This window comes from Kogia breviceps, chromosome 2 (genome assembly GCF_026419965.1).
Source record: "Kogia breviceps isolate mKogBre1 chromosome 2, mKogBre1 haplotype 1, whole genome shotgun sequence".
Lineage (NCBI taxonomy): Eukaryota > Metazoa > Chordata > Mammalia > Artiodactyla > Physeteridae > Kogia > Kogia breviceps.
In genome coordinates, this window is record NC_081311.1 from 30,097,198 (window position 1) to 30,122,832 (window position 25,635).

At 50.3% G+C, this 25,635-nt stretch overlaps 1 long non-coding RNA gene across 1 annotated transcript; it reads left to right on the plus strand.

Moving 5' to 3' along the window:
* Window positions 1-5,661: 5,661 nt before the first annotated feature.
* Window positions 5,662-15,486, plus strand: LOC136793684 (uncharacterized). Its single transcript, XR_010839297.1, has 3 exons — window positions 5,662-5,808; window positions 10,068-10,273; window positions 15,375-15,486. It is a non-coding gene; the product is annotated as an uncharacterized lncRNA (long non-coding RNA).
* Window positions 15,487-25,635: the final 10,149 nt, after the last annotated feature.

Genomic DNA, 25,635 nt, shown 5'->3' on the forward strand with positions numbered 1-25,635 from the left:
GCTGCTAGTCGTCAGGCTGTTAAACTTCTGGCTATTATATATTCATTTTGGCCATTTGGATTTTCCATCTCATTGTCTCTTGTCTGCAGTGCAGAATTGTAAAGAATCCTCTGCAACTGTTTCTAATCCCAGCGCATTTTTTCTCCCCTTTTAGAAGGTGAAACTGAACAGGAGTAAAGGGGCGAGGCGCCCTGTCCTGGATCCTCCCCACGCACCCCCCGGGCTCAGGGTGGCGGCAGTGTTTGCAGATGGATGCCTCTCCAGAGCGAAGCACAGAATAAGACCTCAGGGCGTTTGGTAGAGAGCAGGGAAGCAGGAAATGCTGACACGGCTACTTGGTGAAACTCAGCATCACTTCCTGGCCCCGAGTCATTAGGAAATTATCTGTTTCTTTTCATGTCTGTGTCTCACCGGACTGTGAACTCCCAAGGACAGAGATAATAATAGCACTGTTAGCCACCATTTATTCAGCTCTTACCTATGTGCCGCGCACTGTTCTAAGAAGTTAATGTACCTAATCCTCCATTGCAGCTTGGTGAGCTGAGCGTTGCCACTGTCCTCAATTTGGAGAGGAGGATGCTGATACACAGAGAGGTTAAATGACTGGCTCAGGGACGGAACTGGAATTTGAATTCAGTCCAACATGCTCCAGAGCCTCTGTCTCTTAACCCGGGCACCAGCCATGGTGCCTGCTACGCAGCAGGTATTCCCTACAGTGTGGTGAGAGGAGCGAGTGGGTGAGTGAACGAATGCCTGCTCCTGGCTTCCCGCTTTGCCCAGGCTCAGCCTATGCGAGCATCCCCCACCGCCCGGTCCCGCCCCATCAGCTCTGCCCAGCGGGGCGACTGCAGCCTGGCTCTTCCAACCACGTCCCTGATCTCTGCTGCAAAGACCTGGGCCTGGTGCCTTCTGTATTGCTCTGAGGTACCAGTGTGAGTGTGCGATTCCGGAGAAGAGGAGCTGGTCATGACTCTGTCCCATGAAATGCCCAGAGGATGCAGGAAAAAGAAACCTAAATTCTCTGCTGACACTCTAGTGGGTGTGGCATCACAGGTGGAAGGCAAATGATTTGGTTCACCCCACCAGGCTTTTCTCCCTTTCATGGTTACGCTTTTTTTTTCCCCCAACCATCTACCCTTGGGTCTGGGCTGCGAGGAAAGAGGTGGAAAGTAGACGTGAGCAGAGCCCTGGTCCCCCTAGTGTCCCACTGAGAAGGACACAGTGCCCCTGGGTCTTTCGTGGACTCAGAGCCTCAGAGAGCAGAGGATTCCTAAGGGTGACCAAGGTGTAGAGGGACAAAGTGGGCTTTGGAACCAGGAAGGCCTGGCGCCCCCTCCTTGCTGGGTGGCCTTGGACAAGCCTCTAAACTCCCTCATCTGTAAAAGCAGGACAGTAAGACCTACCTTAACCCTGCGGATTAATAACATGTCAATACGTAAAGGGCCCACCCGGTTCTCTCCAAGCCTGGTTAGGAACTGGCTGTGTTTCCCCCTTTGGCCCTTCAGTGGGTGTGAAACAGCAGCATTATGCAGAGTGGTGGTGAGAGGCACAGGCCCTGAAGCGGGCATCCTGGCGTGGGTGTCAGCTCTGAAGCTCACTAGCTGGGGGACGGCACAGGTTTCCCCTGTACCTCAGCGTTCCCAGCTATATATAAAAACAAGGAGTCAGTTGCCCTTCCTCACAGTTGTTCTGAGGACTGAACAAGCCAAAGGGGTCAATCAATGTTCCTGTAACCAGTAACCTCCCAGCAGAGTAAGTGGCAGTGCTTTTATTACGACCCCCATCCCTCCTCCTCACCAGGAAATGGGAAGTACTGTCACCTGCAGGACCAGAGTGAGAAGAACCCTCCTCCCTCCCAACTCCTCGCCCTGGGACACCTGACCAAGAAACCTCAGGAAACAATATGAAGCCCTTAGAACCCTGTGCCCTCCTAGAACGTTCAGATCCCTGTCCTCCACCCCCAAAGAGATGCCCCAACAAAGATTCAGAAACTGAGGTCTGGGGCTCTGCACAGACACTCCTGGGTGGGAATCCCAGCTCCATTGTAGGTAACCTTAAGCTAGTGACATAACCTCGCTGGGTCTCAGTTTCCTCATCTGTAAAATGGAGAGAATCTTAGGATCTCCTAAGGGAGATCACATAGGGTTTTGAGGCTTAAATGAGATAATACATGTAACTCAATTAGAACGACCTTGGCAAAGAGTGAGCACTCAGCAAAGTTTAGCTATAACCCTTTCTACTGTACAGCGCTTTACAGTTAAGAAACTTTCTCACATACATTCTCTTCTTGACAATCCAATCATAATGGCAGACCCGGGGAGGGGGGGGCCTTCAAATTCATCAAGCGCTAGACATGCCAAGGCAGGAATTATCCCTGTTTGACAGAAGAACCCCAGGCTCAGAAAGGTCACATGGCAGTTCCAAGGCAGGGCCAAACCTGCATGACACCGAAGAGCATCCTTTTAATCACGGCTCCAGGGTATTTCCCCACCAAGGAAAAATGGCACCACACCCATGAAGGCATTTAATTTTGTTACAGCCCTGGGCATCTAGGTCACTTCTTTGCATGCACTGGCTCTGCTGGATAAACAGCTCTGCTACGTGCCACCCCAAGAAGAGACCACTGTTACAAGGCCAAGGATGTTGACATGCTGGAAACAGTTGCCCACCTATTTTCATGCTGCAAATAAATGCCTGGATTCTGGCCAGGGAGTAGGTGACCTCAGTATAGATGAGAGCAGACCCCTGTTGACAAACCCCCCAAGCTGGAGGCAGAGGGCCCCTTGGTTGTTTTCCAGTATGTTCTCCTTATTAAAATGCAGGCTGTGTCAATCCCCTGTTGGAAATTGTGCTCTTGCATACGTTATGAAAGCCATGACTGTACTTATGTTCCCCAAACGTTGTTTCCAACCCAGGAGATCCCTTTAGCTAAAAGGCACAAAGGCTGAGTAATCCCTCAATTTCAAAAGACACACTTTTAAGAAAGCAGCCAAGTCTAAACCCAAGCAGCTGCAGACACATCTTCTCCCCAAGAGAGCAAAGAGTGAGAAAGACTGATAGCCCCAAAAGGTAGAACCTTCTAGTTTATTTTAAAAGATGAAAATGTGTTCATCAGCCTCCCAGCCCCACCATGGAGCTGCCTCAGGCCACCCACTGTGTCCCAAAATGTGTTCCATGGAATATTCTGAGGATGTTAATAAATAATTTACTGGCATCAAGAGAACATGGGGGGAGGAGGCTCCATTGCCAAATAAGTTTGGGAACCACTGGACTAAAGAAAGTTAAACCAATGTCCCTCCTTCTCAAGTCTTTGAAAATGCTGTTGTGGATGAGCTACAAGAGAAAGATCCAGAACGCAATGCTCCCCAAACACGTTTGAAGACGATCACCCGAAGACTCCATTCAATACGGTGATGCCAGAATCGCCCCCTCCCCCTCCCCCAACCCCTCCCCCTCCGGAGAACTCCATAAAGGCAGAGACCTGCCTTATTCATCTTTGCTTCCCCAAAGCACCAGGCCCAGCACCCCGCCAGGAGTAGCAGTAATAAAAGTTTGTTGAATTGAATAGAATTCTAAAGCCCCTTAATTCTAAAGCTGTTTGTCAGCAGCTTTTGAAGGACTCTGTCCTTGGAATTCTTGACACAGATGTTCTCAAGTGTCCCTGATTTCTTGGAACAGTTTCTACTTTTGCCTCAATTAGATACAGCTTAAATTCCTGTCCAGGATGTTACTGGTTTCTGAGAACTCCTCTCTGGCATACCAGACCCTTACCCTTAGAAGCAGGAGAAAGGCAATCAGCCCCACACAAGTTCAAGACCCAGCTCCTCCCTTCCGTGGCGTAAGGCCCTGGGCAAGTCTCCATTTCTCATCTGAAACCTGGGCTTGATTACGTCTCAGGCTCACGCAGAGGATTTAATGAGAGAATGGAAGTGACATACCTGGCACATGGCAGTCCCTTCCTCAATATTAATTCCCTTCCCTGTCTCACTTCCAAAGGCCTGAGTTACAGAGACAGATTTCGCCTAAAGGCCGGGGAGGGCCCTTGCGGAGGGGAAAATGCCAACGTTTAACGGACAATTATTACCGATGCCAAGGAAGAGCTTAGGAACTTTGACTCCACAAACAGCAAAGTTATGTACATCTCAGAACCCACAACTCAGACCTAGATTCCCAGCCAAGGAAGCCCAGCTTACAAAAGCCCTCTACTCAGGGAAGGTGTTTACACTTTGTCAAAACCACAGAATACCTAGTACTTAGCCTGAGGTTTTAGCAAATAATTCATAACCCCCATCACCAAACTCGGCTTCCCTTTCAGCGCACTTCTGCTTATGCTGTGCAGTCCTCAGCTCACAGCCAGCAAAGGGTGATGGTTGGGGGGCGGGGTGCATACCTGGCCCAGGGTCCCTACTCAGCCACTGAGTAACTCTGTGATTTGGGACGAGCTAATGTCTTTGAGCCTCAGTTTCCTCACCTATAGAATGAGAATCTTAATATCTACCTCCTGAAAATGTTATTACAAAGATTAAACGAACTAGAGCAAAATGAAAGGACCTTACACACTGCATAGTGTTCAGCCGAGGCGGTCTTGGCCCTGCCCTGCTGACAAAGACTCCCTCGGAGAACCTCTGCTCTTCCCTGACCTGCTGAGCGATTCTGAAAGGGAACTTCTCGCCCATCCAACCTGGGCACATGGAGCAACCTTCCCTTTCACATTCAATTCCACAAGTGCTACGTGAGCACCTACTGTGTGCAAGGTGCCTGGCCAGGCTTGGGGATGACCAGGACCCAGCCCCTGGCTCTCAGAAGCCCTGTTCCAAAGGCAGAGACAAGGCACATGCATTCTCCAGAGGACCACATTGCCAAGGCAGAAGAAAAATGCCGAGGAAATCATTTTAAAAGAAGAAAAGTCTACATGCACAAAATCATTCTTTGAAATGACGTGTTTGGTTAGATATATGGTCATTAATTTACTCCGTAATTTTTAAGTGTTTTAAAGCACAGAATTTTCTTCCAAATAAAATCTTTCCCAGAGCTCCAATGTATTACAGTGACAACGAGAGCGACAAAGAGGCTGTGAAAAAGATCAAAGCAGAGTTCCTGGGGTTGAATGAGAGGTCGGATGTCACCCCTTGGACACCCCTAAACCCAGATTGAGAAATCCCAGTCTATATGACAAGAGATCATGGAGCCATCACGTTATTGTTACAGGGAATTGGTAGCAACCAAAGAAAATGATCCTATAATGATGAAAAATCAAGAACAAAATGCCAGGTGCACCTTGGCTCCTTCTGAGGGGCTACACATCTAGGTGTGAGTAGTGGGGTTTCAGGTTGATTTTAACAGTAATTAATTGTGTCTTGTCAGTGGGGACTCGCGTCCACTGTTTGGGGCGGCACAGTGGAAGTAGGAGGTAGGATTTCCCAGGTGGGACTGGAGGTGCTTCAGGGCAGGAACGAGCATTTGCAAGTACAGGGACTAACTGAGCAGAGATCTGAGGACTGCTGAGTCTGGAGGGTTTAATGGAGCACAAAGTAGGAGGAGGGAAATTGGGAGGAATAAGAGGGAGGGAGCTGGAGTATAGAAGTGCTCCCCCATCACTGGTGTTTTTCTTTGATTTGCAGGTATCAGAGAGCTGTGTTGGGGGTTGAGAGGATGTGGAGCTGTCTCTGTTCCCTGGTGGAAAGAGGGTCCAAGGGTTGTCCCCAGCATAGGCCCTTGGAGAAGGAGCTCTCCCAGCTCCCTTCTCTGACGCTGGATTTGAGCCCTCTGTCTCTCCTAGGAGCCAGGGCCCTGGACATCCTTGCCAAGGTACTGGTGAATCCCGGGGAGTCCTATAGCAGAGACTGGCACAGGGGTGGCCATAAGAGGGCAGGAGAGGGCTGGTAATGGGCCTTCACGCAGCCCCTCCTGGTGTGCTGGCCTTGCCTGCAGCTGGAGGCCCTGGGAACCTGCGCTGGCCTGGAGTCTGGGTATGGGTGGGGTGTGGGCAGGAGAGGGAGAAGGGAGGAGGAGCAAGGCTAGCACTGCCCTCTGGGGACAGAGGCCATGACAAGAACTGGACAACGTCAGACAGACCTGGGCTGGATTCCCAGCTGAGCCACTTCCTGGCTGTGTGAGATTGGATGAGTTAACTGACTTCTCTGTACCTCACTTCCTCTTTGGCAAATTGGGAGAGGTTAATAGCAGAGTTACGGAGGCGTTCACATGAAAGAAGGCAAGGGACAGCCTGTATCAATAATCCTGATGCACTGGCAGTGGTTGTCCTACATACATGTGCATAGACTGCGGGTTGAGTGTGGTCAGGGCTGGAGTTTCTCTCGCCTTTACTGGAAGAAAGTCCCCTGGGGGCCACTTGCCAGCACCTGAAGCCTCCCCAGAGCCTTTCTCTGCGGCTGGACTGCACTCCTCTCGCCCTCTTTCTCTCTCCCCACCCGCATCACTTTCCCAGTCAGCACCAGGAAACAACTTGCCCACCCAACCCCCTGACTGCTAGGAACCTAGCCTCCAACCTGCCGGAATGTGCTAGCAGGTGTGGGGGCCCCTCCAGGGTTCCCTCCAGCCTTAGGGCCCCACCTGTGACCTAAGAACCCTGCATGGGTCGCTTCCCCAGAATAAGTTCAGAGTCCTTGGAACACACGCGTGCACACGCACACACACACGCACGCACACACGCACACACATATACACACAGGGTCTCCAAGCACAGACCCCAGAGGGAGGCCTCTCCAGGGAGTTGTCTGAAACGATCAAGACCCCAGTCTTATCTTCCTCTACCCCTACCCGTCCCCACTTTGTCCCTTCAGGACTTTGCTCCTTAAAAACTACAGGGTTAGGGAGATGGGCACTGGATCCCCCTTCACTGACTCCCCCAGGCATGGAGGTGAGGGCCACCTTGCATCACTCTCCTTTGGGTTCCCAGCCCCTAACAGAGGGTCTATGTCTCAGTTCACACTTGATATATATTTGTGGGCCAGAGGTCATCGGATCATGCTCCTATTACCTTGTGACAACTGGGGACCGCTAGCATCCCTGAGTCTCACTCACACAGATGCACCAGCTGCTCAGGCCTCCTCCCCTGCCCTCACTCCAGATCATGCAAACAGGAGCAGCCAGCCCTGGGTCCTCTCTAGATCCCTACCATCAGGGGGTCATGGGCCCCTTTGAGAATCTGACGAAAGCAATAGAACTTCTTCCCAGAAAAAGCCACCATTCTTTTCTACATGCATTTTTAGAGAATTGAATGGATGTCCCCACCCTCCTGCCCCTGCAAAGGCCACTCATGAGCCCTCCTGGGCAGGATTCCGTGCACCAGCTCCTAGGATAGCTCCCCTCACACTGAGAATCAGATCAGGACTAGAACTGACTCTGCAACCTTAAGCAATTTAGTTTGCCTCCGTGGGCCTCAGTTTCCTCATCTGTACAATAGTGGCGAGGATAACCACAGTGCCAGCCTTATGAAGTTGTTTAAGGAGCAGATGTTCTCATGTGCAGATCAGAAGCACAATGGCTTATTCTTTGGGGGCAGCCTCCTTTCTAAGCTCTGAGGGGGTTGCATAGCCCTTACCCTTACAGAGCTATTGTTAGAGGTCCAAGCTTCTCATCTAGGACATTAAAAGAAGGACTATATCCTTGTCCCCAGTTCCCTCTATCCCTTGAGCTCTCTATCTCTAGGAATGCCACAGTCCACCCAGGCTAGAAGCTTGGGCTCTTTCCTCCCCAGTCCCCCGTAGCCTCTCCATCACAGACGTGCCAGTTTTACCCATTAGATATCTCTTAATTCTGTCCTGCTCTCTCTCATTCTCTTGTCTGGATGACTGCAACCATCCCCTGCCCACAGCCTTGCCTCCCCAGTCGATTCTCAAAAGAATATCAGAAAGCGTCCCTAAAACACCAATAGGATCACGTCAGTCCCTTACTTAGCGCTCCTCAGTGGCTCCCCATCACCCTCAGAATAAAAATCACACAGCTTGCTCACGGCCCCTGAAGTCTGTCCCACCTCACCAGCCTCATCAGTCCCCATTCCCTAAGGCCTTGAGGCTCATGAATGCTTGCTGCTCTCTCTGGGCCCTGGACCTCTGCACATGCTGCTATTCTTCCTAGTATGCTCGTCCCCAGCCTTCCTGCTCTTCCTCATCTCCTCCCCACCTTCTCCAGCCAGCTCCTAGGTGTCCCTCACTTCTCCACTTAAACCTCACATGCTCTGGGAAACCCTCCTGTCCTCTCTCCCCAGGGCTCAGTTAGGAGCTCTGCCCTGTGCCCCTCTGCTTCCTCTGTTCCCCTGCCAAAGTACCAACCACTCTCGTTTTATTCAGCCATCAGTCCACTCAGTCACAAGCTCCACAAGGGCAGGGACCAAGTCGGTACTGTGGCAGCCTCAACCCACAGCAGTACCTGGCTTGTGGTCGATAAATGTTCCTGAAGAGGGTGCTGAATGAATGCATGAACAAATGTACACATGGGGTGAGAGAGATACACGGAACAGAAGCCATGGCCTTGGAGGACTACTGTCCACTCTGGAATGCCCAAGGACAGTGCAGTTGCCTGTCCCCTTCCCAGCTCTCTGTGGCACGTTCCTTGTCCTATAGAAAACCCCTATCCCGGCACCGAGCTGCAAAGAATCTTGGAATCCAATTAACTGATGTACTAGAAATATCCAGAGCTGACATCTAGATACCCCAGGCATTGTGCCGAGCTCTCTACAGGGGGCACTCTACTTAATCCTCGACAAAAGCTGTATGAGGCTGCTGTCCCATTTCACGGATTAAGAAGCCAAGGCACGGAGGAAGTAATGGGTTTTGCAGGAACACCCAGCTGGCTCCCGCAGCCTGGCTGTGGGATCAGAGAGCCCAGTGCTTATCCCTCCATTCACTGCCCGTTCTTATCTGACTGTGTGTTTCAGTTAAGGAAACTGAGAGCCAACCCCTCCAGGGCCACACAGCGGATTTACAGAGATCTGGGATTTGTAGCTCAGACGTCCACACTCTGGGTCCTGGACTCTCACCTCCACCACCCTGCCCCCTCTGGGCAGCCCCCAAGTCCAGAGGATGCCAGCGATTTCCTTCTACTAGCCTACCACCTGGACACCCTGAGGTGCTCCCTGAAAGCTGTGCTCCCCTCCAGACCCTGCGAACACCACGGGCACGCACGTGCACACGAGGTCCCGCACGCCATCCCAGGTTCCTGCCCCCAAGGCTGCCGCTGCCCTTGAGCTGCAACTCACGACGTAATGAGCTCAGTTCTTCAGGTGGCTTGATTGGGACTGTTTCACAGCCACCAGGATCTCATCCCAAACCCCTCTCCAACCAGTGGCCCTGTTTTGAGCTGCTTCCCCTCCCCCTGTCTTTGTGCGTGCCCCCCCCCACCCCCCGCAGCTGCTGCCTACACACTGTCACTCCCGAGCATGGGCTAGAGGTTTGCCGACTAAGCCCTGGGAGCCTGGGAAGGTGCCTGCAGGGGTGGGGGCAGAGAGGGACCCTGTGCCCCTCCTCCACTTCACTCAGGAGGCTCCGCTGTGCATCTGTTCAGGGACTAGAATTCCCCGTATGCTTTTGTTTAAACAAAGGATTCCTTCCGACCGGGAGAAAAAGCCTTCAAGCCCTCAGCAGGTTCTGTACTCCCCCCAGGCCTCCAGTCTTCACATTAGTGCCCAGTGAGACAGAGTCCATCCTCTCTCTCTTGCTGTCACCTTGCAGATATTTATAGCATTACCGTGTCTACCAGAGAGCGCAATGGGCTTTTTAGGCTAAACCAATTAAACTCTCCTCCCGTAAATTATGTCTCCTGGATTGCTTCTGCTGCCCTTCTCTGAACTTGCTCTGTCTTCATTATCTAGGCTCTTCACGATGCGGGAGGGCAGGGCCTGGGAGTTCACACATTGGTGACTGGAGAACGTCTGCCTCTCTCTCTAGCCCCGCCAGCATCTTTCTGCCCCAACTGCCACTTCTCTTTCCCTGGTGGTGTGGACATGCTCCAGACCTGGGCAATGCTGTCAACCCCCTTGTAAACTGTGAAGCAGAATATACTCAAAGAGGGGTCATTGATCTTTCCCTCCTTTTTATCTTTGCTAGCTCCAATCCACAGCTATTCAGCATCTAAGCCTGCAGCAAAGGCACTGGGCTGACACGACAAAGGGTGAAATGTGCAAAGATGATTGAGTTCTGGGATGTGCCCCAGGCCCCTCAGTCTGATGGAAGCTGATGCAAAGCATTTCCCAGTGGTTGGTTGTGATCACAAGGGCTCGTGAAGATAGTGCAAGGGATCCACGAGCTTAAAGGTAATGATACTACGTTCCCCTTTTTTAAAATTTGACTTTTATTTTATTTATTTATATTTTTATATGGCAGGTTCTTATTAGTTATCTATCTTAGACATATTAGTGTATACATGTCAATCTCAATCACCAGTTCGTCCCACCACCACCACACCCCCCAGTTTCCCCTCTTGGTGTCCATATGTTTGTTCTCTACATTTGGGTCTCTATTTCTGCCTTGCAAACTGGTTCATCTGTACCATTTTTCTAGATTCCACATATATGAGTTAATATACGATATTTGTTTTTCTCTTTCTGACTTACTTCACTCCGAATGACAGACTCTAGGTCCATCCACCTCACTACAAATAACTCAGTTTCATTTCTTTTTATGACTGGGTAATATTCCATTGTATATAAGTGCCACATCTTCTTCATCCATTCATCTGTCAATGCACACTTAGGTTGCTTCCATGTCCTGGTTATTGTAAATAGTGCTGCAATGAACATTGTGGTACATGACTCTTTTTGAATTTTGGTTTTCTCAAGGTATATGCCCAGTAGTGGGATTGATGGATCATATGGTAGTTCTATTTTTAGTTTTTTAAGGAACCTCCATACTGTTCTCCATAGTGGCTGTATCAATTTACATTCTCACCAACAAGAGGGTTCCCTTTTCTCCACACCCTCTCCAGCATTTATTGTTTGTAGATTTTCTGATGATGTCCATTCTAACTGGTGTGAGGTGATACCTCATTGTAGTTTTGATTTGCATTTCTCTATTAATTAGTGATGTTGAGCAGCTTTTCATGTGCCTCTTGGCCATCTGTAAGTCGTCTTTGGAGAAATGTCAATTTAGGTCTTCTGCCCATTTTTTGATTGGGTTGTTTGTTTTTTTAATATTGAGCTCCATGAGCTGTTTATATATTTTGGAGATGAATCCTTTGTCCATTGATTCGTTTTGCAAATATTATCTCCCATTCTGAGGGTTGTCTTTTCATCTTGTTTATAGTTTCCTTTGTTGTGCAAGAGCTTTTACGTTTTATTAGGTCCCATTTGTTTATTTTTGTTTTTATTTCCTTTACTCTAGGAGGTGGGTCAAAAAAGATCTTGCTTTGATTTACTTCAAAGAGTATTCTTCCTATATTTTCCTCTAAGTGTTTTATAGTGTCCAGTGTTACATTTAGGTCTTTAATCCACTTTGAGTTTATTTTTGTGTATGGTGTTAGGGAGTGTTCTAATTTCATTCTTTTACATGTAGCTGTCCAGTTTTCCCAGCACCACTAATTGAAGAGACTTCCTTTTCTCCACGGTATATCCTTGCCTCCTTTGTCATAGATTAGTTGACCATAGTTTCCCCTTTCTTTTCTAAATCAATAAAATATTTACTTTTTAAAATGGGATGTTGTGAGTACTCTGAAGGCATGCCATGAGAGGGCACCCACCTTGAGTCCACTGAGATCAGATAAGTCTGCCCGTGACTCAGTCTCCAGATCATTGGCTCATCACTCAGCCAATCACCAAAAACCATCCTGGTGGTTTTCACTATCATGCAGTATTAAATTCTTTTTATGTTTAGTCATACTCAGTTTAATTTATACCCAGTATGGACCATTGGTTTAAGACAAGAAGCATAAGGAACTCTGAGGTGGAAATACAATATCAAGTTAATGAGGAACATAAAAAACAGAATAATTCTCAAAATTTTCCTAGGACTCCATAAACCAGTGCTAAAAAGGGAAAACACACAGTGGCAATTACAGGCCATTTGGTTTTTTATTTATTAAGAATAAAGATGATCCACTTCGATAATGTGTTTTTGAAAAGCGCTTACAATTAGCACTTTCAAACTTTCTCTTTCATCTCAATATCCAATGGAAGAAAACTCTTTACATTTAAAAAACTAGGTGATTTTTCAAAACACAAAAATTTCAGTAACTCCAAATAAGAGGTCCTAAGAATGGTTTTTTATACTGCAATTGTATTTACAACCTGCATTTTAAAATATATTTGGTCCCCAAATGAAACATATTATATATCAAATTAAAATTTGTCAATAAATCACCTTTTCACATAATTAAAGTAAATTAAACAACATTTATCACTTGTTCAATGGGGAAAATGCCCAAACATGCCCAAGTTTTAAACATAATGGATATAATTAAAGAGTGATTAAAATAAACTTTATAATACAACCTTTAATAATACACTGAACTAAAATTACATTATTACATTTAAAATCACTCTCACATATCACAGAAAAATTACAAAATGATTTTAAAATATTTGTTAGTGTTGTTCTCTAAATCTTTCTGTTTTTCCTCTTCCTGGTTCCCATGGGAGAGTTGCATTTTTCGAGCCCCTATGGTTGAATAAGGCTGTGTGCTTACTCTGGCCAATGAGGACAGAGTGGAAGGTTCTATACCTTCCAAAGATCCCTTCTCTCTGGCACAGTGACTGGCAACATTTGAGTTGGTGGCTGGTCCATCAGCCCAGCTCCCTGAGCCCAAATGATGAGCATAACATCCTGTTGACCCGTAATGGACATCCTGACCCAGCAAGAAAGAAAACTCTTTTTAGCCACTGAGATTTTGGGGCTTGTTTGTTACTGTATCTTAACCAAGCCAATCCTGACTAATACAATTCCCACGTGGGAATATGTTAGGTTACCTATCACTTTATTCCTAGTAATAGATAATCTCTATCACTAGGAATAACAAGGCAATAGGTCAAGCTTGGGCCTTGGGGGAAAACACACCTATGTCTGAGTCCTGGACTAACTACTTACTAGCTACTTGGCTTGGATAAGTTACTTAACTTCTCTGAACTTAGTTTCCTCATCTTTAAAACTAGGATGCACCATACCCGCCTTGATTGGCTATTAAAAGATTAGAAATAGCAAGTGGAAAAGGTCTTGCACCAAGTCTAACACATAGACACTATAGAAATAGAAGCCATTATAAGATATTTTAGTAAACTTCTTTTATCTGCCCAGCACCCCTTTTCCACGTCCCTTTCTTTGGCAAACTTCTCCTCCCCCTCTCTGATCATGCGATTCTAGTGAGGCTGCCAATAACAGTGGCCTGTGCCTGCCCGAAAGGATGTGAGTGTAACCAAGGCCTCATCAATTCCCTTCCCCATTCACAGTGACTGGTCAAAGGGCTGGGCATGTGACCCAAGAAGGGCCAATTAGGACACTCTGGGGGATTTGATATAAGGACAGTGGGAGAGAGGTTCATCCTCCGTGGACAGTGACCAATGATGCAATAAGCCTGGCAGTGACAGTGGTCATATTCCCTACCACATAGAGAAAACTCTTCAGTGAAGAAGAATGAGGTCCGTGTATAGAGAGAAGAGCCAAGAGATGGAGTAATGAGGAGAGGGGTGGAGAAGAAAAGGGAGATGTAGGAGAGGAGAATGAGAGAGACAGAGAGATAGGAGAGAGAGAGAGAAGAGCTCCCCTCATAGTTGCCCTGTATCCATCCAGCCAAGTCCAATGCTAGCGCCTCCTCTTTATTCCTAGTTACATGAGTCAATAAATTCCACTTGGGTTATGTTAGTTTGCATTGAGTTTCTGTTGTTTGCTATCAAAAGCATCCTGATGAATTCAGAGATGCACACATAAGACAGAAGACATGTGCACACAAATGTAGCACAATCCAGGCAGAATGTAGTAAGCACCGCCGAAGACATACCAAAGGTGAGAAAAAGATACAGGGGAATGAGCAGTCATGTCTGACTGGCTAAGGTAGATGGTGATCAAGGAGGGCTTCCTGAGAGAGGTAGCTTTTCCAACAAAGCCTCGAAGAAGAGTAGCCTGTCAATGGATGTTGTATTTATTATTCTACCTTTTAAGGACCAGCAAGAGCACAACTCTTTTCCCCCACATCGTCTCTTTCTGATCCGGACAATAAAACCAGAAGGCGATGTGAACTTTCCCTACTTTCCCATGACTGAACATTGAATTCATGTTAAAGAAAATGTTTCAGAAAAGTTCGCAGAGAGGTTTTTCCTCAGCCTCGCAACTTCCCCACATCCCCCACCTCCCTGAATACTAATCAGGTGGTAAACAAGGCTGACTCACCACCCCCCCCCCACCCCCCCGCCCAGCCTCACGGAGCTGACAGTCCACTGGGAGCGGGCGGGGGCAAGACCTCACAAATACTGGTGAGAGCCATGAAAGAAAGCAATGAGGAGAGAGATGGAAAATGGCTGTGGGATAGAGAGTACAGGCAGCCACCTCAGATAGGTGGTCCAAAGCTTCGTTCAGGACTGGACAGAGAGAAGGAGACTGTCACCGGCTCATCAGGGCAAAGGACCCGCGTGTTCAGAGGCTCGGAGGCGGGGGAGGAGAGTAGAGTGGGGGAACTAAAAGAAGAGCAATATGGATACAGCAGGACAAGGATGAGCCTGAAGGGGGATGAGGCCCAAGAGACAGCCAAGGGCTCAATCACGCAGCGTCTTGACGGTCATGGAAGGTGACTAGGTTTATTCTATAGGTATAGGGAGCCCCTACAAAGTTTTAAGGGAGAGATGACACTTCCAGCCCAAATCCTAACTTTTGCCCCATCAGCCCCATGTGGCAGGATCTGAGGACCTCGTTCACCGGGCAGGAGGCACCTCTTGGAGGCCCGGTGTCCCTGTCCTGGTGGCCGGCCCCTGTCTTGCATCCCAGTGCTCCAGCCCCAGCCTTTCCTTGACCCAAAGCCCATTTTCTCCGAGATCCAGGCCCTCCTAGCTCTCATCACTTCTCCTGGACTGGAGTTGCCAGAAGTATTGCCATCCCCCACCCCCCACCCCCAAGCATCTGAATCAGAATCACCCAAAGGAGCTTGTGCAAAACCAGCTGTAGAACCCTCTCCCCAGAGAGGCTGATTGGACAGGCCTGGGGTTCTAAGTTTATAGAAGATTTGAAGGCTTTAGAAGAATCCCCAAGTGTGAGGCAGGGCTCGCCCTCCTGGCATCCCTCCCCAGGGCCGACCTCTGCTTGCTGGCTCACCTGTTTGCTGTCCTGCTAGACATCCGAACATGGACGACCTTCCCACTTCCCAGAGTTCCCCCGCCTCTCCAGACTCCAGATAGCCGAGGCCATCTGCCAGCCCTGTAACCTGGTTATTTCCTGCAGGACATCGCCCCGAGTGCTGGACATCTGTCTGAGCCACCAGCACCTGTCATCACTCTGTCATCCTCTCCATGGCCCCTGGCTACTCAACTTTCCCTCTTTGCAGCTTGGGATCCAGAAGCCCCACAGGTAAGTCTGCTCCCCTCACCACCAGGTGGCTAGGCACGTGGGCTTTATGGCTGCACAGACATGACTTGGAATCCTGGCATCACTACGGACCAGCTGGGTGGCTGCAGACAGTTACTCTCGTTGAGCTTCCATTTCTTGTCTGGGAAATGGAGTTAATAATAACAGCTTATACTTTTGCTATGAAGATTAAGTGAAAAATACATTTAACAGTTCCCAGCATATAGCCAGCGCTCACTAAATTTTAGCTACTATTGCTACTATTACCATGATTACAATTATTATTCCCGGCCAGGGGTGATCTGCTTGACAACCATTCTCTTAAATAGTGATAGGAGCCTTCCTCCTGACAGAAGCTTCTTCTCCATGTTGTCCCTCCCTGAGTGAGGATGCTGGTCCATGCACTGTCATATCTGGTTCAGGAGATGGGAGATGGCAGAGAACTATTGCTCCAGGAAACAGATGTCCCCTTCCCCTGGCTGGGGCACATGGCCTGTGCTGAATTTTCAGGAAGGAGAGGGTCTGAGCCCCTGTCCTCTCCTCCCATTTCTGCTGCTCTGGCTAAAGTCTATTTTTATCAGACTATTCTGAAGTCCCCTGAGCTGAGATGTTTGGCTGCAGAGAACAGCTTCTCTAGGGAAAAAGAAAACACATGACCTCCAAGCTTCTCTCTAAAATCAATTGCTTGAGTGGCTCCGCTTCCTTGGCACCTCTGTGTGCTCCAGCTGGGGGCCAGCTGTCTAGGAGTGGGGCCGCCGAGCTGGGCTGAGGCATGCCTGGCCCTGGATGCGAGAGGAGTGCGTTTTCTTCCAACCCAACTGCCTGAGGGTGGCTAGAGGGCTCCAGGGACAGGGCAAAGACAGACACAAACCCACATGCGAGCCATCCCCTTACCTGGCACCTACAGGCCGTGTCAGGAAGAGAGCTGCCCAGAACCACACTTATTAGAGTTGGCAAGGGCAACAGAGATCATCTCTTTCAACCTTTCCATTGACCAGCTGGGGAACTAACATCCAGAGGGGGAAGGCACTCTCTGCGTTCTCAGTGAGGCAAAGCCACAGCTCTTGGCCTTACAGTGATCTCCCTGGGGACTCGCTGGCTGGGCTGTTCAGCCGGGTCATCTGTTGCCTGGAGTAACAGCTCCACACGGGGCTTGACCGGCGCTCCTTTCCAGCCATATGGTTGGCTCCTGGTCCCACTCTGTTTACTGCCAGCATTGCCTTCCTGTTTGTTTTCTTACGGGAAGAGCCAGAGGGGCCAGGCAGGGCCACAGCTACTGAATGACTCTTCTGAAAAGCAGACTGTTATTCCAGCAGCTCTGGAATGTCTAGAAGGATGAAATGGAACTGCTGTTTGCAGCGGTGGGGAGTGATCCGGCCCCTGCTTCAGCTCTGTGTATTATCGGGTCAGAGTTTTTAGACAATGCCAAACCCCAGATTCCAAAGACGTGCGTGTCATTTTCATGGCTGCACCTCCCAACGACCCTGGGAGGTCAAGGTCAGTGGGCTGTATGTACAGCCACCACAATCTGTAGATGATCAGCTGAGTTTTGCCCAGTCAAGTGAGCAGCCCGGTCTACAGCTCCCATACCTCCTACACTGAATTGAGGGTTTGGAAACCAGTTTAGTGCCACGTTCCCAGGGCCAGGCACAACTGGTGGAGTGAGATTTTCTCTATGCGTGATGCATCAAGTCCCTCAAAATTTATGGGGTTTCCAAATAGAGGACACTCCAGCCTGCACAGCACCCTTGCTCAAAGTAGAAAATAGTTCCCCTTCCACGACCTGTTGAGAATTGTGGTAACATATTGATTTTGTTAGTACAAGACACCTGATTGCCAGGAGACTGTCATAACTCATTTACAAATCTGTAATGTATATGATATGAGCAGGGCCTCCACAGCTGTGCGATGCATCACCTGCGTGGCGGTGTGAGGTGGCCTGGGCTGGTAGCTCTGCTCTGCCTCTTATCTCAGATCCTCCCAAACTAGCCCCCTCAAGACCTTTGATTGTCTCCTTCCATTCCCTGAACAGTTGGCTCGGCCTGGGATGGACAGCCTGCAGTGCCCCATAAATTCGGACAGTCTATTGATGGGGCCCTAAGTGCCTCCTGCACCCTCCCCAGCACAAAGAAATGGCCAGAGGCCCCAGGGCAGAGAAAGGAGCCCAGACCAACATCTGCTTGGAACCAGAAGAGCTGGGCAGGAGGCTGAGAGCTGCCCCTGGCAGTGTAGATAGAGGATGCTGTTGGGGGTGATAGGTATAGAGAGGCAAGACAGCGTGGGAGAGAAATAAATAGAAGCACAAAGCCAAACGCGTCCAAAATGCGTCCCTGCCTCCAGGGTCTCTCTCTCTAAGCTGGGAAAGGAAAACTCTAGCTAACTTCCCCTGCAGAGGGAGAGCATGAGAGGGGAGGGCTGGGAGAGCTGACTCCTGGGTCTCATTCTCCTACACAGGCTAGGGAAGAGTAGCCAAAACTGTGGGATACTCAACACCCAAATCTCTCCAAATGGGGGGAGAAGAGAAAAGTCAGACCCGGGCGGGGGGGGTGCGGTGGTTAGTTAATTTCCCCCTTGCTTTAGGAGCCAGAAAGATAGCTTTGTTACCACTTCCTCTCATTCACCCCACGCCCCCCCCCCCCTTCCCTCCATCTGGGCCCTCACCCTGGGCACCACCTCTGGGCTCATTATCTGCCCATTGATATTCAGAATGATTTCATTAAAGTCATGGCAGATGCAGTCATGGAGAACTTATTAAGGAAGTTTGAACTGGCCAACGCTTCCCACAAAAAGCCAGTTTAAATACCAAGCAAAGGATCCATTCGTGGTGTCAAAGAAACTTCCCAATGCGTAGGGTCAAAGAAATATTGTTGCTCTTGGTTGATGCAGATGGTGCTGCCAGAAAGCTGCAGGAAAATTGTTAATATCTATTTTGGGAAAACGTGGATTAAAAATAAACAGCCTTAGCTGAGGGCAGACACGTGATGACGGAGCAAACGTGAAAGGCAAGTGCAAGGATGCTCAGTCACAGATTTCGAGCCTGAATGATCAAGCTTTATTTGTTCCCTGTACGGCTCATAATTTTATTATACAAAGCAGCCAGTTTGGTTTTACACTGCCAAAGGAGGCTTGGCATGATTAACAGATCACGTTTGCCAATCATTCATCTATGAAAAGGTGGGTTAGCTTGAAAGAGATTAAGTTCTTTTCAACTCTTTAAACATGGAGGCATGGGCAGCCTAAGTCATCATTCTCTCCCAAAAGCTGATGCAGAGAAACACTTACGGTGGGTATGGGAGTGCATGGGCTGGCCCAGGATAATCCCTGGGGTCCTGAGGAATAAACCCTCCCCGTGTATGCCAGTGAACAGCCTTCAGCATCCAGAGGTTCGTGACAGAGGCTGAGCTACCAGGCAGAAGGGGTTAGGCTTTGTTGGTCCTTGGGAGCTCTCCAGGGTCCTGGACAGCTTCTGCTAAAAGTCTTTCTGACCTAGTGGACCCTCAGGCCCTGAGCTGGGTCCACCGCCTCTGCCTTCCAGGCTTTGCCCTCCAGATACCAGCTACACCGAACGTGACCGGCTTGCCAGTGTTCGCATCCTCCTCCTTAGTCTCATACCACATGAAAAAGCTGCAAGGTGTAGTTGAAAGAGGCTAGATTTTCAAGTCCGAGAGACATGGGTTTGCATCTGTTCCACACTCACTGTGTGAGTTGGGAATGTTATCTCTTCTCCTTGAGCCTTAGCTCCCTTTACTGTAAAATGAGGTAATAACACTTGTCTTTTAGGGTCGTTGTAAATATTTTAATAGTTGGTGAATATAAAACACTTCTCTTGTGTCTGGCATACAGTAGGTGCTCAATAACAAATGCCTAACATCATTATCCAGTGAGCTTCAATGCTGTGCTTAGGCTGCTTTAGCAGCCTGTCAATTCCTGGACCGGTGACCCCTTTCCCTGTTCATGAGTTGGGACTCAGTGGTGGCAAGGAACAGAAAATGGGCATTGGCTTATGTAAGAAAAAAAAAATAGAGGTTGCATTACAAGGACATGGTAGTGTCTGGTGGAAGCCAAGACAACAATGGTAAAGAGAGCGCTCCCAGCCCCCCTAAGAGGGACAGAGAGGCCTGGGCCTGGGTGGGAGAGGGCAGTTAGGACCATCAGAGAATCAGGAGAGCTGGACCAGAAGCAAAGAATAAGAAGAAGCTAGAGGGACAGGGAAGCTCAGAGGAAACTCAGGGCTGAATCAGGGGAAGGAGAGAACTAGATAGAAAATGCTAATTCTCAGGAAGTCTAGGAGAAAAGGATACTGCACAGAAACAAGGTAACCTCAGCTGACCTGCAAAGACTTGCAGGCTAAGTAATTTCAGTGTAGCTCATGGAAAGACCTTGGAACTCCCCCACATAGACAGAGAATTTGGCCTTAGCCATGGGCTTGTCTCTAACAAGCTGTGTGACCTTGGGCAAGCTGCCTAACCTCTCTGGGTCATGGTTTCCCCATCAGTAGAACGGCAGGGTGGGAGCGGTTGATCCCTATGTTCTCTTCCAGCTCCAAGACTGTGGATGCTGTTGCCGCCGAGCTGGGAAAAACTCATCCCTGGCTGCCGTGTGTGCTGGAATCTCCCAGTCCCAGTCTGGGCCCCGTGAGGACCCTTCCACCACACCGAGGGGACCACCTGTAATGACTGAGTGGGAGGACAGACGGTGGCAACCTGGGAGGGAGCCACGGGAGTCTCAAGCCTGGAGGGGTGTCACAGCCATCTGGGGAGCAGAGAGGTCTGCAAGAATTAGGAGACCTGAGTCCAGATCGATGTTCCCATCATGGTCTTCCTCCCTCACCACTCAACCCCCCACCCCAAGGATCTCAACGGACCCTGCGAAAAAGCCTAACTACTTCTAAAGACAGAAGGGAACACGTACTCTGCTCACGATCAGGTCACACAGGCTGACCAAGGCATCGGGTTTTTTCGCTTTGGGCTGGAACGGCCTCATTGCAGCGTGGTAACTAGGTAAGCTGGCAGACACCTAGGCCTTTGATGGATGAAAAATGACAGTGAATTACAACTTCCTCGCGTAGTCTGTTGGCAGCCGTGGGGTCTGTATCAGTCAGTGTCTGGTCGGGAAAATAGAAACCACAGCAGTTATTTTAACAGAGAGAATTTGATCTAGAGAATTGCTTAAACAGGTATTGGATGACTGAAAAGGAGGAGACAAAAAGGAGGGGAGACACACTGAGAAAACAGAGTGAATAAGTGCAAGAGCAGCTGCCACCCCAGGGCAGGAACAAGGAAGGTTTGGGGGTGTGGGGATGCTGAAGCTAAAAAGAGGGGTTCAGGGGGAGGAGCTGCGCTGGCTTCTGAGGAGGGGCGCTGCCCAGCTGGCCTGGCATATCTGAGTGGGCACAAGGAGGCTAATGCTAGAAGTGAGCCAGAAAAGCTGGAGACTGGAACTGACTTCTGCTGCCAGGATGTGAACCGCCGTTAGGGTGAGGGTGACCAGAACGAGAAGCAGATCTGGTCCGGGAGGAGCGAGTCCCAGCACCCTCCTCCTCCTGCCTCTTGTTTCCCCCGGCCTCCCCATGGGCAGAACCTACCAGGCACCCGCTGGTGTGCAGGGTCCCAGCCTGGGCGCCCCAAATCCCCATCTACAAGAGTAGGGCTGGGCTGAGAGCCTACATTCGGCAGCCGTGGGGTCTGCGGCAGGCGGGGAGAGTTAAGAAGGCCCGGGGTGCGGTGTGACCACGAAGCTACAGTCTGCCGGGGGCCCGTGGAACGGCAAGGGCCCCCCAGTGGCTGGGTTTGGGGTGAGGCTCAAGCTTGGCATGGCCATGGGCTGCCAGCCGGCGCCCCTGGAATTCTGGGCCAAACAACCCCATTCTGGAGACAGGAAACCAAGGCGAGGCCAGCATGCAGGGTCATCATCGCCTTCACTTCCAGCACCTCTCCTTCCTTCCTGTGGAGGAAGAGGAGCAAGCTGCGGCGAGGAACTGACTCCTTGATGCGGACGCGGGGAGAGAGGGGCAAGCCCCGCCCCAGGAAAATCTGCCCCTGAACAGCATCCCCTCGGGGGTAGGGGCACTGCCTCTGCCTCCACCAGCTGCTGTCCTCGCTGGGCCTACGCCACTCGGCCCACTGGAAGGAGGGAGGACGGGAGCTCTCTTTCTTGTCGCAGGGATGCCAGCAGCGTGTCGGGGGCGTCGGCCCGTTTTCACGGCTGCAGCACGGTAGGAGTGTGGAGCCGGGGAAGCAGCTGCCTGCATGGGCCGGGCGCAGAAATGCAGCCCAGCGGAGCGGCCACACTGTGCCAGGCCACTGTCCCTCAGCCTCTACTGCCTCCGAGCTGGCAGCCCAGTGCCCACGGCTGCCACCACCGCAGCCTGCTCTGCCGTGGAACGACGCCGTTGCCCTAACCAATGCCTGATGGAGCAGAAATACCCCAGTTCCCTTGCTCCCGGGGGCGGGGAGGGAGGGCTAACTCTGAGTGGCCGGTCTGTGCTGTTTCCCAGCAGAATTCAAGCCCGGATGCCCACGGTAGTAACTCGCTCGGTCATCCTCTCCTCCCTGCTGTGCCCCCTTCCTGCTCTGGCAGCAGCGTTTCCTGGGACCACCTCCAGGTCTGCGGGAATTAAGAGACCGGAAAATGGGACAAAAGGAGAGGGGCCTCGTGTCCAGACAGAAGTCAGCCCCAGGAGAGGAGCCAGCCGCGGACAGGGTGGTGGGCTGAAGCCTCACCCTCTGCAGGCGGCCCCAGAGGCCCCCTCAGGAAGTGTCGGCAGCCAGCCTGCCCTTTGGAGTCTGGCCGGACCCTCAGGCTTGAAGTTTCTCTGAGCAAGGCTGCAGCTGTGCCTGGCTGCTGTGTTTTCCCCAAGACTCTGTCTACATGACACCCGGGGCTTGGAGCTCGGAGCGTACTTTTGAAAAGGGAAAATCTGGGTCAGGCAGTCACCATCCAAGTGAGGTTTCAAAGGACTTTCTATCCCCCAAGGCTTTCCCTTTGAACTTAGCCAAAATTTCCTCCCAGGCTGATATTTCTCCCACAGAATTGTAACCCAAGGGTGAAAAATGCAGGGCCTCATTTACCGCCAGCGGGTGGGGTTGTTTTTGAGACTGATGAGTCAGCGAGGAAAAGTACTGGCCGCTGACAGCCTGGCGGCCCAGGCCCACCTGGGGTTGCCTCACCCTGTGCCAAGGCCTTGCCTGTCATTCGTGACACGAGCTGCCACCCACGGAGCCCCCGTCTTGGAACCACAGCTGGTTAAAAGCACCACCTCGGCCTTTTCTCCTCGTGCTTCCGGTACGGCCCTGTGGTATGTGGGTCACCCCAAGGGCTCCAGCTCAGACAGGGCCAGAGGCCACTACCGACGTAGGTGTCACCACCCTGGGGGCCCTGTCCTGCATCCTTGGGTCATCTGTGCCCACGTGCTCCAGGCTCCTGGCTCGGTTGGCCAAATCCAGGCTGACTTGATTCTGGAAGGCTTCTCCCATTAGTAGGGTGGAGGGTTGACTTCCTTTCTCCAGGACCCCAGCAGGGCTCAGAGGGACAACAGTACGTCCGTCCCACGTCAGTCCCCAGAGCCACCCAGAGGAAGAAGGGCCTTGGAGCTTCTCGGCCAGTCCGGAGAAAGCCTTGGGGCCTGCTGCCCTCACACCACCCCAACTCCATGAGGGGGAAGGAGGTGGACACTCCTCTGAGAGCTGAGGGGAGTGCCACCCAATAGGTCAGAGCCCAAAGCAGAGTCAGAGCCCGGAAGCGGGGCTCCGTCCTGCTGGTCTGGAGAGCAGAAAGGCAGCTTCCATGAGGATGCCCCCAGAACGACCCTCCTCCACGTGAAATCCCCCGTCCTGCTGCTGTCAGAGCTGGATGTGTTCCAGCGGCGGTGGATCTTCTTTTTCATTTTCATTTTGTTTTGTTTTGGGTGTAGAGTTCTGTGGGTTTTAGCACATGTATAGATTCACGTACCCTCACCACTATCAGGATACGGGACAGTTCCAGTTCCCCCAGAACTGGTGCTGCCCTTTGTAATCGTTCTCTCCCTGCCATGTCCCCTGGCAACCAGTGACCTCCTGCCAAGGTCAAGGTAGGGAGAGGGGAACCCAGTAAACAGAAATGGCAAGGAAGTCTAAGAAGGAGTAACGTGGTGGGCCGGGGTGCTTGTGAACCGTCTGAGACTTTCCACTAAATCCCAGGTGTGCTTAAGGCTGAAAACACCTCAAGTTGAGGCTTCAGGCGGGTGCAGGTGGACGTGAGCATCATGGGGAGAGACTGGGCTTGGTCACAGGAGCACTGGGTCTCAGCCTGGACTCGGCTGTGTGCCTGTTGCCAGGCTTCTTGGCTTCTCTGAACCTCAGTTTCCTGGATTGATTCTTGTAGGTTTGATAAGGGTGTTTCGATTTTGAAGTGGCCAGGCTTTGTGCTGAGCATCTGAAGATGGTCTAAATAAAGGCTTAGGCCCCGCAAGTAGCCGATCTCCAAACCATGCTGAGGCAAAGAACACCTCCTGGAATATTGAGCAAAAGTTACTTTGTAGCTACACAAAAACTGTGCTGCACAGCTCAGAAGTCTCTGGTGCTGTGGGAACTGTTCTCAGACTTAGAGGACAGGGAACCCTAAGGGGGACGGATGTGGTGCAGAGGATGGAGACCCATCCTGGCACAAGTGGCGAGTATACCGATGGTTGTTTCTGGACTTTCTCTCTGGACCGTGCCATGCCTCTGCCCTTGCCTGTCTCCCTAGGTCTGGATCTCAAGAATCTAAGCCTCCGCCCCCTCCCCAACTCAACAACAGAGGGCTGAGAGCTTGGGCTTGGCACCAGGGCGACCTCATTCCATATGCTGAGCCACTCTCTGGCTGGGTGACCATGGATAAATCACTCACCTTCACTGGCTTCAATTTCCTTGGTTGTAAGTGGGGTAATAACTGTGCCTCCATTGTAGGGCTGTTCTGAGGGTCAAATGAGGCAAGGTCAGTTTTGTTTGTTGCCTGGTTTTGGTTACTGTTGTTTTTTAGACTTCAAAGATGGATGTTGGACCTCAGATCTCTAAACTCTCTCCCAGCTCTTGTGTTAATTAAAACAGACTGGGTCCTACTTCAGCCATTCTAGAAATTTAAAGTTATGCAAAACTGATTTACTGGAAACAAGAGCTGCTCCGGAAGAAGGGCTAGTTCTGGCCCTGTTTTAACCACTGAACCCAAACTGACTCAGCATCAGTTTTGTTGACTGTAGAAGACCAGGAATTCCTCAGCTCCTCGTCCTCCCCGTCCCCCTCCTCCTCCTCCTCCTCCCAGGTGGAAATAGTCACTGCTGAGAGGTCAGGGGCCCAGGGCAAGGGCTTCTGGAGGCTGAACGAAAGAGCAAGAGGGGAGCTGCGTGTTCCTATCTCCTCCATCCCCCATCCGCACATGCATCTATCCCTCATAACCCACTCCGTTCCTCAGTGACCCTTCAAACTCATGTTTTAAGTCACAGAAGTTTGCTTCTGGACTTTGTTTTGGCCACATGAGGTGAGGGGACATTCAACCGCCCCCAACCTTGTAAATACACAAACAGACTCCATTTTGTCTCAACAGGTACCTGAAAACTGCATAATAAAATGGATTGTAGTAAAGCAGCCCACATTTTCTCAGAGGCCCAGGGTTGTAATTGGTGGTTACTGGTCTGATCAGTGGTGACTTAGCAGCAAATTTATACCACCACCAGCATGATAAAAGCAAACACTGTATGTCTCCATGATCACCTGCAGTACTTCAGTTATGCTCCAAGTCCTACAAAATGGGCATAAATATACCCAACACTTTATTACATGAGAGGAACCAATGGCCTATATGCAATATATGTGTAGCTATAAAAAATACAACCATGTCATAAATTTGAACTAATATTTTTGAACTAATATTATTTAAACTAATATTATTGAACAAAACCAATATTCCGGCCTTAATGGGTCAATTAAATATTTAGTTAATGCCATTTTTCCCCACTTGCTTTGAATTCCAAATGAATTTGGGAAGGATGATTTCGGTAGCTCAGATCTCTTTTAAAAACTGCCCAGGGAAGTTTGAGTGGTTACCTTTGTCCCTCAATATATATGAAGGCCCCAGAGGAGGCAGCAGCATCCAGCTCAATGCAATCGGCTCGGAGCTGAGTGAC